The 14,361-nt window shown below is 44.9% G+C and overlaps 1 protein-coding gene across 1 annotated transcript in view; it reads left to right on the forward strand.

The window, feature by feature from the left end:
- The window catches only part of IARS2 (isoleucyl-tRNA synthetase 2, mitochondrial), a 628,540-nt gene that overhangs the window by 447,773 nt on the left and 166,406 nt on the right, over nucleotides 1–14,361 (forward strand). The gene's annotated exons all lie outside the window — the stretch shown is intronic.

The following is a 14,361-nucleotide window of genomic DNA, read 5'->3' on the forward strand; positions in this document are numbered from 1 at the left end:
GATTAAAAAAAAATATCATTTTTGTCGTGTTCCCAAAACGTTGCATCCATGTACTGCTTCACATGACGACACGGTTGCTGTTCTTACAATAGAAATATATGTACTAACATACCAAACAATTTAGGTTCAATGCAGATCATTTATCTTTAATAGCTAGACCATTAAAAGGCTGCATATATCTTATGGTGTTCTTTCGTGTGTTAAATCCTTGTTTAAATTAAACTTACATTTGTCCTTGGCTGTAGAAGCAGTGAGAATTTTTGGAGCTGCAATTTTGTAGGCTCTCTGTCTCTTAACTGATTAATGTTTAACTGTGTGAATGAGTGTATTTTTACAACCGGCATATCTTGTCTTCGTTTTTATGCTGCTGACTGTTGTACCAAGAGCAGATAGGAGGCTTAGTTTATACTTTAGTTCCCACCGTACAATCAGAGGGGCTGGACATTTCATTTCAAGGTAAAAGCAAACAAGATCTTAGATAAGATGTGTGGAATCTATAACTGATAAAGTAATTCTGTCCTGTTAGTGAGCATTGACTCTTGATCATTACTGTAATTTTGCTCTGGTTAAACTCCAGACAGAACCATATTTTTTCCCAGCTTTCAGCCACAATTATTTGTTAAATTTAAAGTTGCAGGGAAAGAAGCAGAAATCCCATTATTGGCAATTGGCTCCAGTGGGGCAAGTTTAGAAGTGATTTTGTGACTATAAAAACTATTCAAACTTTTTATATTTTTTTCTGTCTAGTGAACCTTTTTGTCAAGAAAGAATGGCTTCATAACAATGCATTGGCTAAGCCGATCATGTATGTACCAATAGTTTCCTTTAAGTAGCAAGAAGTTAAATGTTCAATCTGATTCATGACAAAATGACATTGTAGGCAACCATAAGTGGGGAACTGGTGTCAGCCCTGGATGCGGACCTTACTAAGGAGGAACTGCTGGAGGCCATTAAGGGTATGACTGGGTGCAAGTCGCTGGGCTTGGATGGGCTACCCCCTGAGTTCTATCAGGCCTACCCGTACCTGCTGCTGGATCGGCTCCTGGAGGAATTCCAGGAGGCCTGACAGTCGGGCCCTGCCTAAGTCTACGCAGGAGGCCCTCCTCATTATGTTACCTAAGCTGAAGTGCACCATATGGTCTCGGGTCTCCCGTTGCCCATGATTAACACTGATGCCTAGGTGCTAGCAAAAGCTGTAGCCAACTGTTTGAAGGCAGTAATCCTATGTTTGATTCACGATGATCAGTGCGGGTTTACCCTGTGGCATAGTACCCTCATGCACTGATGCAGATTGAATCATGTTATGCAGTAGGTGCGAGGCTTGACCCTAGAGGGAGCACTGATAGCTCTGGTTATAGAAAGGGCGTCTGACCCCCTGGATTGGGACTTCCTAAAGGCAGTGCTGAGGCCAATGGCATGTGGCCCGGGGTTTCTGAAGTGGGGCTCCCTGCTGTATGTGAGCCCTTCCGCAAGGGAGATATCAGGCGGTTACATTTCAGAGACTTGGCCTATAGAATGTGTCACAAGACATGGCTACCCGCTCTGCCCTTTACGGTTCGCCCTGGCGGTGGAGCCTCTTGCGATCTGCATACGGGCCAAGCTGGAAAGATGGGTCATATGGGTGGGAGCAAGGGGCCACCTGATCTCCTTGCATGCAGAAGATGACCAACCAAAGATCTCAGTGCGACTCCTTCTACAAGAGCTATGGGGGTTCGCTGAGGCTCCTGGTCTCTAAGTCAATCAGAGAAAATTGCTAGTGTTCCCACTGGCAGTGCTGGAGGAGCGACCCCCAGAAACATTGCAGCAGATCGGGTTGCTCTGGGAGCTAGAGGTGTTCAGATACCTGGGGATCCTAGTTACGAATGAGGAGGCGCTCTTTGGACTTTGTGCCTTGGTTGCGTTCTGGCAAATGCTGACTTTATCAGTGGCTTGCAGAATCTCACTTGCTAAAATAGTGTTCTTTCCGACATGCTTGTACACATTGCAAAATTCACAGTGTCTGATTTCAAGGAGCACTTGACAGTCTGTTGGTGGTGCTGGTCTTGGTGGGCAAGCGCAGCAGGGTGGCGCTCCCAGTCCTCAGCCTTGACCCTATGCAGGTGGGACTCGGCCACCTAGATCTCAAGGTGTATTACCTAGCCTTACAGCTACAGCCTGGGGCCAGGTGGTGCTCAGATGGGGATAACTGGGAAAAACGCATATTGGCTGGGATTCCAGAAGCAGGACACCTGCTATCTATATTGCTAGCAGGATCAAGGAAAAATAGAACCCACCCATAGGTAGTACAACAAGTGCCCCAGTTGTGGGGGAGTGCCGTCCAGAGGTTGTTTCGGACACCGCCGTTTTCTAGAAGGCTCCCGATGCTGTGGATGCCCGAGTTCACAGACCTCGACCGCAAGGTATCCTTGACTAGATGAAGAGAGGGGGGATGTGAGCTGCTAGGGGACCTATATCGGCGCCTGGCTGACTAATTTATCAAAAGGCTCAGGAGTCTTTTGGGGTGGCCCGTTCAGTTGCAGAGGAGGCAGTGCAGGATTCACATACATGATATGGGTCTCTGGCAGACTGACTCAGTATTGGCAGGAGGTACTTGATCACCTGACTCGTGCCACTAATAGCCAATGTGAAACTATGATTAGATACTGTCTATTGAGCCTTATCCTGTCCCCCAGAGATGGTAGGGTACGATGTAAGTTTGCCCCACTGGGTCTCTTGCTGGCTAACTGAAGGGTTGCCATCAGATGGCTGTCTCCCCCCCGGACCCACGATCCTGGCATGTTTCAGGGACCTAGTGGAATGGTCTTGGGTGGAGCTGAAACATTTGTTGAGAAGTCTGTACAGACGAGCGCTTGGCGGATGAGTGACAAGAGTGGGAGCATGTGATACAAGACATAACTGAAGTGGGAGAGGAGGCACCAACGGTGGCGTCAATGGAAGGGGAAATACAGTCCCCAATGACCAGGATAGGAGAGGACACCCATAATAGCAAACGGTAACCAGAGCTACAGAAAGCACTGCCACAGATGCACATAGAGCCAGGTAACTGAGCCTGGTTCAGTCTGCAGGTCTGCCCATTGCCAGGAGAGGTTGGGGACAGAGACACTAGATGCCCTCCTGGAGATGCGGTTAAACTGTTTTGACAGTCAAGACCTTATTTTCCCCTAACATTGAGGAAAAATATTATAAATCACCACTGGTTACCCTATAACAGTTACATTGTCCTCCAATCATTGCAGCACTATCTCTTTCTTTGATTCCCAACCCTGCCCTGTCACCGAATACCTGCTGCTCTGGAACCCTCAACAATCTGAAGTCCATCCTTCAAGGCTTCCTTCCCTCCCATGCTCTCTAGGCATATTTATTGTCCATAACAAAATAGAGGATACCTCTTCACTCAAAGAATGGATTGTGTTGGGACGGTTACAAGTTCTCAAACCATGGATCATTTCTCACAATCATACATATTTATCCGGTTACATTTTATAACCACTAGTTGAATAATACTTCCTCTACATCCTTAATGGCACTGAGACTTTGTCTCTCAAGCTATGAAACCCCTTGCGTGTTCGTGACGGAACGGTTCCGTCACGAGCTCGGGTGGGCTGTGCTGGTGATGGAACGGTTCTGTCCTGGCCCGCTCGCCGCGCCTGTGCGGCGTGAATTCCACGCCTGCGCTGAAGGTTCTATTAGGCGGGCGGGGCCGTGACGGAACCGTTCCGTCACAAGAACAGCCCACCCGAGGCTCTTGACGGAGCGGTTCCGTCACGAGCACGGGAACGCCGCGGGGCCCCCCTCCCCCTTAACACTGCGGCGGAATAGCCGCCGCAGCTAAGGGTTTAACATCGAAAACTTCACCCTGTGACATGGGTGGAGGCAGGCATGATGCTTTACCAAAACTCACCTTCATGTTAGTTATTGAATATAACTTCTTAGACCAATTCTCCCACAAGCGATCTTCTGCATTGAGAATACCTTCCAGTTTTTCCTTTCCCAGAAACACATTTTAGGACATAGCTGTTCATTTGGAATGCCATTAAAATGTGAAAGTGTCAATACTTACTTGTTGAATGTCCTATTTGACCCCTGTAACTAATTTTGAGATTCAGAAGAGTGCAGGGCTTCTGAATAGCTGGCTCATTTGTCTTAAGGCGCATAAGCTAAGCAGGTTCAGAAACAAGGTATATACTGACATGTCAATATTACAATTGGGTATCTTGGAAACAGTGAACATCACCCCGCACAACATAGTAACATTTATGCTTGCTATGTCTAGGTACTATCATCTGAAACTCTTCCAAGAAATCAGCGTAAGTGCCGTTGCTCGTAGTTTTGTTCAGAAGTCTGCAGCCATCAATGCGAATACCGCTAGTGGAGCCCTGCCAAGTTTCCCAGGTCCATGCGTGATGTGCTGCTCCATTCTGGGATTTTTATTTGAATTCTGGGACTTGTTGTCTTGTTTATTGCATTATAAAACAGGACTTCAAGTCCCAGAATTCAAAGAAAAAAACTGGGAAACTTGGTAGCTATCATACCAAGGCTGCGTAGTGTTATTCCATCTCATGCCTCTTTAATCCACCACCAGACACTCCCTGCCCCTTTATCTCAATCCTTTGTGTTAATTTTCATTCCTGCTTTCTCCATTTGTTACTGTCTTTCCATGTATCTCTTCTTTCTTCCACTCTTTTGTGTTTTTTCTCTCTCTTGCTGTGGGAAAAGTGTGATGAAGAAAAATAAGTGCTGGTCTCCAAAATCGAGTGCCGGTGGTCTGAGGGTCCCACCTGCAACTAAGAGTTCAATCAGAATAACCTAGATCTCTGCGAATGCACCCTACTTGACTGTTATACACATTGCTCTTATCTGAGAGTGGTTCCTTTAAATAGTGTGTCAGTGTGTAAAATCATTGGTGCATTCTGTGGCTGGCTTAAAATCTTTTTTTAATTTCTTTTTTTTTAAGATTCACTCAAAACATTGATAAGCATATTTAGGATCTAAGTTGAAGAGATATTGTATTGTCACAGTTAAACATGTTCACCAATCGGGGCTGTATGATTCTTTACACTAAGTTCATATGACATGTAGTTCACTAAATATATGTCTAACTATGGATTTAAGGTTTGTGGCTCTCTTGCAATACACTTTTAGATTTAGCACACAGTTATGAAATGTGGATTTAGCTGGTGTTTTCGGCTATCCTACCTGGCTATTCTGCCTCTGATTAACAAGGATTATGGGTCAATGTCTTTGTCTAGTAGGGAATGATAAGGGATGTTCGGATTGAGTTCATGACTTAATAATAGTTAAGTGTATGTTTTTGTGCACCTATTTGTTATGCCACATGTATAACATTATTAAGTGAAAAAATAGTTGCATCCATTACAGTTTTATGCACAAATATTGTCTGTTAGGTAATATATCATATATACATGCAATGATATTGATATATCAAAAACATTAAATAGCATGCAACTATAAACTAATATGTTCTGCATGTGACAACAATCAAAACATGCTCTGCTTTTAAATTTCTACTTGCGCATTGCAGTCTATATTAACCTCCAAGGCCCCCAAAGTTCCCCCTGAATGGCATGCCATTACAAAATACAAGCCTGTATTTTCTTTGCTGGCTGCTTTTTTCCTGATTTTGCTTAACTCGCAATATCCAAAGCATGTAAACATAAGGTATTAATTGTGGAAGGACATTGGGGCCACTGACTTCCCTAACGTCTTAGTAGATACATTTTAACTATCATAATTGAGTAACTTAACCTCTTGTTGCAACAGTGGAGTGTAAGAATATTTTTTTTCCCACCTGTTTGCCCTCCTGCAGCGGCTTAACTTTGGCCCACGTTTTTGTCATATATACGGCTATTGTACACAGACCTAACAGCCTTGGTGAGGGTGGCAGGGGCTATGTCCTCTAGCTTTCCTCTCGGGCGGGGCACCAGGCAGGGCTGCCCCATATCGCCCTATTTATTTGCCTTGGCCATGGAGCCGCTCGCTGGGTGGGTGCGTATGGACGCGCAGCTGTGGAGGTTTGATTGGGCTCAGGGCTTATTTGATAGGATTGCACTGTATGCGGACGATGTCCTGTTCTTCCTTACTGACATTAACAGGTCGGGACCCCGCATCATGGACATCATGAAAATCTTTGGCGAGACGTCTGGGCTCTACATAAACCCCCGCAAGTCAACTCTGTGGGAGCTGGGGGGGGCGCTCTGTAGCCGGGGACTGGGCTTCGGCACTACAGGTAGCGGTGGGGGGAGTTAAATACCTGGGGGTCTTCCTCTCCGAGATACCGACCATATCCTGGGAGAGGAATGTGGCACCGGTTTGGGAGCGAGTGAGGGCAGATATCAAGACGTGGACCCGCATGCCGTTGACTATATACGGCAGATCGGCCCTCTTTAAGATGGTGGCTCTCCCCAGGCTGCTATATCAATTGCAGAATCATCCATACCCTGTCTCACCCCAATGGTTTCGGCAGGTGGACTCAGTGCTGGGGCAGTTCCTCTGGGCTGGGGGCGCAGTGCGGGTGGCGGTGCATACGTGTTTTCTGTCCTCCTATTGTGGTGGTTTAGCAACCTCGGACATACTTTCCTACTACCAAGCCTCCCACCTTCTAGTGCTAAATGAGAGGTGGTACGGTGATAGCGGGGGACTTCCTGATGGGTGCCCACACGCTCCACACCATACTCTATGCGGCACAGATCTGGAAGACATTGCCCCCACGACGCAGACGGTGTTCCAGATTTGGAGGCAAGCCCTGCGGCGTATGGGATGGTGGAACACTTTGACGAATGAGACCCCATTCTGGCATAACGGTCGACTGCCTGGATTGGCGGCATTGCAGGGCTTTGGGGGATGGGGCAGCATTAGAATATCAACCATGGGGGATGTCTTGTACGGGGCAACACTTAAGTCCTTCCAGGAGCTGAGCCCGGAGTTTGGTATGCCCCGATTGCAATTTTTCAGGTACCTACAATTATGTCACGCCCTTGCCCCGTGCCTGGTGGGTTTGGACCCTCTCCCCGAATTCAGTCCTCTGGAGGCCAAGGTGTTCATGGGTAACCTGGGAACCAAAAAGATCTCACGCATATATCAGTCCCTGGTTATACACTGTTCCCCCTCACTACAGAAGCTACGAGAGTCCTGGGAGCGGGACATTGGTACACTGGAGGAGGAAGATTGGAGGGAGGCTTTGGCGGGGCCATGGGGAGTAGCCATTTCTATGCGCCTACGGCTCGTCCAGTTTAAATACCTGCACAGTGTGTACAATACTAGGCAACGTTTGTGGCGGGCAAGCCTGATAGCATCCCCAGATTCTCAGATGTGGACAGGAGGTAGGGACATTTATGCATACGGTGTGGAATTGCACTTCACTAGATAGGTTCTGGAAAGGGGTGTGGGATTGTTTGTCTGAGCTCCTGGGATAGGAGCTCCCCCGTACACCGCAACTGGGTCTCCTACATGTTATGGAAGATGTGGGGGGCAACATCTATAAGAGACACTTACTTTTGCTGGGCCTCACACTGGCTAAAAGGGACGTGGCCAGAGCTTGGAAGGATAGGCGAGCCCCCTCAATTGTTGCATGGAAACGTGGGCTCGACTTTTGCATGGGGTTAGAACAGCCGATATTTGTTGCCCGGGTATGCCCACGGAAACATTATAAAATTTGGAAGCGTTGGGCTGACTTCAGGGGCCTGTGGCTCAAGCCCCTGGTGGATCAGGACATGCCGAGCAAACATTGACGGGGCTACGAAGACAGGTGCATGCTTATTGATTAGTATACTTGTGATGAACCGGAGAAGTGGGTTGGTGACCGTGCAACAGGGTGGGGGTGGGGGGTCCAGGGTGGGGAGGCTTGGGGGAGGGGGTGGGTGGGGGTGCTTTGAGGGAGTGGGGTTGTTTTCCTAGCATTTTACTGTTCATTGCAGTTGTAACTCTCCTTTATGAAAATTGGATTGCAATCTTATTGTGGTGCCCTAATTGACTTGCAGATGCCTCTGGGGTACAGAGCTCTGCGTATTGTATGCAATCTTCTAGAAAACTGTTTAAAAAAAAAAAAGAATATTGTTTTTAAACTGAAGCCAAGAAGCCTCTTCAAGAATCAAAGTCTTGATGGCAACTTGAACTTTCAAACCGGCCTGGATAGAAGTTGACTATTGTACAAAAGCATGGCCCTGGGATCAACCCCAGCGTTACCTGAGAAACCTATAACAATCTACCAAGTATTATCATTTTTGCCAGTGCAACTATCTGTGCTAGGGAGAGTGGAAGATGAGCCCACAATCCCACTGAGCCCTCTAACTTGTTAGAAGTAACCCACGTACAGCTTGCTTACTACGGTTGGGGCCAAATGTATCTTCATCCCCAGCTATATAAATAAGTTGCTGACTAGACTGAAACTCAAACTGACTAAGGTATTGTCCACAAAGGCCAGTATCTGGAATATCACTGATTTAGAAAGTGTAATGCTCAGCCCTGACGGTATGTGAATATTTTCAGTGTGCTCAGTACATTAGGACAACTATGCTGGGGTTCTTGAACCCTTGGCACAGCAAGCCCTTTGTTCAAAAACATATTTCTTGCCCATCTAGTCTATTGTTCCATTACCAGAACAAACACTAGTGGAAGGAGACTGGACATAGCTATCTGGTATCCTGCAGAATAGCCAAGTGCCTGGTATAATATGGGTTGTAATATCTTTTTGTAATACCAATATTCATGTGATAAACAACAGGCCCATTTCATAGCTCTTCATAGCAGTAACTACGTAAACCCAGAATCAAATGCATTTTTGATTCCAAAACTTAATTCTGCATGGTCTCCATGGTTGTTCCATGGTCGCTCCTAACCTTAACTATTACAGAAACAGCCTAAATATGTTAAGACTGGCATTATGGCCCAGAGTTTACTATTGTATAATTTACTGAACATTTTAATGTCGGCCCAATCTGTGTTAGCAGTCAAAATGTGTCACAGTTTACAGGTTTTATCCGGTCTTAGTCTCAAAAGTATAATATCATCCTGCATTGGTACAGCGTCTCATTGTAACCCTCTACTAAGAAAGAAACAATAGCTGTGCAAACATGAATAGAAACCTACTGGAAGCTATCCCTACTTAACGGGTTTTCTTTGCTGTATGTTAAATAGCCCATTTGAATTATTGCTCTGTGATGGCACAGAAGGAAGCATCCTCCACGTCTGCGCAGGATCTACTCCAAGTTGTTGGCTTTGAAGTGTCTCATAAAAATATAACAATACCGCCACAATCTTAACCTGATAACTTGTGGCTAGCCCATCTTGTTTCCTGATACCAGCTCTGCCTACAACATTTCTATATCACTATAACAATGGTCTTTTTCAGTGTGGGCCTCGTAGTAATGCCTGCTTCACCCTCTAAAGTGCCCCCTAGCCCTCTCCCTATTGCTGTATTTTGTCTGTACATGCTTCTTCAAGTTGTGAATCATTTTTTTACTTTCCATGTTTGACCTTTAATGTTTCAAATTTTGTGGCCAAGAGTCTTCCTTGTTCACCTTTTAAGAAACATTATCATTCTGATGCAGGCATTATAGTCTTTCCTGATCCTCACTTTTGTGGCTTTTCATTTCTCTAGAAAAAAGGATATTATCTCCTTTCTCAGATATGAACAAATTATGGGTCTTGTAACGATAGGAATGGAGACTCCACTTCAGAATTATTTCTCTAGGTCTCACTCTTAAGTATTTCACCCAGTAGTGGTTATTTACTAAATACAAATCACTCTGTGTTCTTGGAGGCTACCACCCTAAGCTACACACACTCTATGCCGAAACGTAAATATGTTCTTGGGTAAGAGTGGTGAACCTGTGGTGTGTAGGTTTCTCCTCTTCATGTGGTTAGTGAGTTTGCCAAAATTCTAGCAAAGTATATTGAGCAGATACACTAAGGTGCCCATTGCGACCGGCCACTGAATTCTGATGAGGCTGGAAACAGTAGTTACTAGACTCATAGAAATGATAATATCTGCGGTAACACAGCAGATCTGTTTCCTTTTGACTAAAGATTTAAGCTACTCACTCAGTAACTCAGGGCTGGGATACTTATAATGAGAATCTGAGAACCTTCCTAGATTCACTTCAACTTAGCCAGTCAGCAGTATGTCTTCTATGCTGCCCATTATGCAGTTGAAATTTCCTAGTCATAAAATGTCATCATTCAAATTCTCTAGCAATTTCACTCTCATTTGGAGGATTGAATGTTGCATCATTATAAGGCGTGTACAGCTTTAGTACATCATTATACTTAAATTCCCTAGTAATGTCAATATATTTTTCAGTGATACCTTTGTAATGTTTCTAAATTTAAATTACAGTATATTCTCGATCAAAATTAGAATCTTTCCAGAAGCCTTTACAACTTCTGAAAAGTACAGGTGCCCATTCAATTTTTTCTGGAACCTAATACTTGTGTAGGAGAAGAACCTTCTTTGATATGTCCTTCACTGTTTTTCTTCATCACTTTTAAGTTATTAGTCCTTGGCATCATAAAACTGTAATCTGCCACCCTTCACAGAAAATCTCTTCCCCCTTTTGTAGTAACTTGTGGTAGCCGAAAAATGTGGTTGTCATTTCCCCCAACACAACTATTTTGAGGGCCCATTTTTGTCATTGTAAGAAATTAATTTATTATTTGGAGTAGGTGACTGTCCACCTCAAGGAATATTCACAACCTTGCGAGAGTGAACCGTTAAGGTCACTAAATTAACTTGAGTCCAACCCCCTGGTAGCTATAGAACAGAGCAGATTTTGCTTAACTTAGGGCAATGTGTTAAGTGTTAATCCAGTACCAAAACACTAATAAAGTTGAAACGTAACACAATAAGAATCCCAAACTTAATTATAAAAATATAGTAAAATGTAAACGTAATAAACAAAATAACACCTACAATTACGAAAATCCAATAAGGGGAACTGGAGATATGAATTTTTAAAGTTTTAAGTAGGAATAGTTCCAAGAAGCATAAAGTGTCAATAATAGTCAATGATCGTGGTAGATCAGAACCGAAGAGTAATTTGATGCTGACCTCCATGAAGCTCGGGTCAGATACACCAGCCAGATTCGTCCTGCTCAAAGACGGTAAGTACACTTCGAATAACTCCCCAGGACCTCAGGCTGGGCCCCTAGAGACTCACAGGGTGTCAGGCAAATACCAAACATCAGGGATCCAGTCCAGTTCCATTTGCCACTGGTCAACTGGACAGTTTCAGGAAAAGGTCTTTTGTAGCTTTTTGTGGCCCTGTAGCTTTAACAGAAGGGCATCCTTATGACCCTTGAAATCCACTTCTTTGTCTTGGGTACAAGAGAAAGCAGGGCTAGTCATTAAGGGATCTTCTCAGGTTGCAGACAGAAGGTTCAGTCCTCTTCTTATCTTACTCAGGTCCAGGAGTGTTTTGAAATGGGTGCCTGGAGGTGCCATATTTTGGCCTTGCACAAGCTAGTGGGTGGGAATGATTCCTGGACACGCCCTAATCAATAGGGTAAAAGTCCCCGGAACCAACTCTACTCGCTTTAGCATTTTCTAAGATGGCAAAAGTCTTTGGCTACGCTAAACTCGGGCTGTGAGGGCGTGTGGTAAGAGCGTCTTTTGGTAATCCTAGTGTCACATTTAACACTGAAATCCACTATGGGGAATTTAAACCCAAAAACAGAAGTCTGGTAGAACAAAAGTAGGGTTTTCCAGCAACAAGACCGAGGATATACAAGAATTGTTTTGGGATCCTGTTTTCCTTCCTTACTTCCTATACAGTGGTATATGTAAAACTCTGAACACCTGTCAAACAGGACTTGATTTGCAAGCAGGATAAAGCACTGTAATGTCAAAAAAGAATGCTCACAGCCCCACCCTGCATATTCTGTCAAGTTCAGAGGAGTCATCTCTGCCCATTCAGGTCAGCCTATTATTTGTTCTCGGGAAGCCCTTCGCACCTTTTTCATACCTTTTTAAATGCTATTTACTACACTGGCAAAAGTGGAAGCTCAGATGCACGTTTACCCTCCATGAACTTCAGGCAGGGAAAAGATAACCTTTCCTTAATATATATTAAAACTCCTACTTCACCAATTAACAATAGTTATGTTAATATTATTCTACCTATCCCGTTCCTCACATACAGTATTAGGATTTTTATTCCAACCTCTGGTTTTCTACGTAGGACAGCAATGGCTGCCGCAGTGAAAAATAACTTTTGGGTGCTAATCACGGTCAGGGTATGTTAGAATTAAATTTCTAAATGTCTTACTTTAAAATACCATGCACTCTGCCTTATGAGCAACAAGACTTATTGATATTTAAAAGGGAAGTTCCAACCAGTCAAAACGTTTTAGCTTGATCGGTTGAATTGCAGTGTTTAAACTGCCAGAGTTGACCCGCAGTGGGAGGCCTGAAGCCATGGTTTACACTATGAACACAGCAGATAGCGCAATAGATGCTACCTGTCTCACCAGTGACATTTAACTTGCAGGCCCTTGCAATTTAAATATACCAATTGGAAATATGCCAGTTCGACCATGTTTAAAGGGGCAGCACAGGCACTTTACTACTGGTTAGCAGAGGTAAAGTGCACAGAGTTCAAATGACAGCAATAAAGTTGGGTTAAGCTAAAGGCAAAAAATACAAGGGGACCAAGTAGAATAGGCGGATTTCCTGCAGTCATGAGTCCTCCCACTTAGTGGTTTACAATGTCCCTCCACTCAGCTCCTTGATGTGTGTGCTCTAACAGTAGGTACTTCTCACCATTCAATTGCTGTATGATACAGTGCTCTCCCAAGCAGCTTACCTATTGCCCAACCAGTTAGTCCGAGTTTGTAGCATTTCTTGCCCCCTCTATACAGTTAGTATTTCATCTGAAAGGCTTACTGTTGGCATCCCTGCACAAATGGCTAGAATTGGTGCACTAAGCTGCGGCTACAGCCTTATCCAACATGCCCCCAAGAAGAGAGTGGCTACAATGGCACTTCACCAGCTTAACATGGGACACTGGGTCCTGATGGCCGCCACAGCCTCCAGCAGCCCACTGGAGAGGCATCTACTACATCTTAGCCTGCTCAGTCAAGGTTTACCTCCAGCTTACACCCACTGGCACCCAGGAATGAATCGTTCTCTCTGTTCTAGGGTGAAACAATGTTCCCAATGACCATGTTGACCAATGACCGTGGAGAAGTGTGGCTCAGGGGTTAGAGGCGGCAGACCCGGAAGCTGAGATCGGCCCTGGACCAGGGTTCAATTCCCCGCCTCGGCGGGTCTTGGGCTCAAAAATTCCATGGACTCGATAATTCTCGCTCCGGTGCCTTCTCGACTCACGGGTTCACGCTCTGCGACTCTGGGCAATAGCTTGCTTAATCTCCACAACGGCCCCTCGCGGCGGGATGCCTGGCTTTCACCTTGTGGATACCCTGCCGGGGTTATCTCACAGGGGAATACCAGGACGGGTTCCCTAAGCAAGCGCTGGGAAACCCTTTGTGGGTAGCTGTGCGCTATATAAGCTCAAATACATTTACATTTACATATGTTCTGAGGCCCGGCACGGGAACCCATTTTTGGATGAGACTGCATCAATTGTCATCCCTCAGTGCTTGCCTGCTGAACTTTCAGGCCTCTCCTGCCCTACCACTTCTTTCCTTTAGTCAAAGCAGCACTGACTGTGCCCTACTCCCCAGTTTCATGAGCTCAGACAGCACAGCCTATACCCGTAGGGACAGGTGAGAGAATGCACAGGGGCTATGGAACCAACTACCACCAAGCGAACAACAGCAAATTCATTACAGGATCAGTATCGAAATCTCCATTACATATTCCTCTAAGCTAATTTAACTGATGGTAATCACCATTGTCGTGGGGTTTTGCAAAACTGTTGTTTTCATTCAGCTACCTTGGTTTCCATGCACATTTTGCTTCTGAGGTGTTTATTGCTTGCCCACATATTCCTACCCATCAACAAAAAGGTTGCCTCAAATGCTTCTTTGGCTATATTCGAAAGACATTTGTTTGAAGATTCTGCTATTCAGACTTTTGCCATGTTAATAGAAGCAGTGCGTCCTAATCTTTCACGGTCTTTTTAAGTTGTTAGTGAATTATAAATATGAAGACCCACTTCACTCCATGCTGAACCTGAGCACAACATTTAAATCCATGCCACTAGATGCTGTCCTGTTACATAAATGTCGCTTTGTTAAAATAACCGTACTTTATCTGTCAATAGTCTAGACTGTTTCGAGGGTGGAACTCTTACAGGGTATCAACGTTTTGTCCAGTTGTATTGTTTAATGTGAAGCATGTTGCGAGCACTTTATCCTCTTGCTATCTTCGTAAAGCATTCAAGG

The sequence above is a fragment of the Lissotriton vulgaris genome, chromosome 6 (assembly GCF_964263255.1).
Source record: "Lissotriton vulgaris chromosome 6, aLisVul1.2, whole genome shotgun sequence".
NCBI lineage: Eukaryota > Metazoa > Chordata > Amphibia > Caudata > Salamandridae > Lissotriton > Lissotriton vulgaris.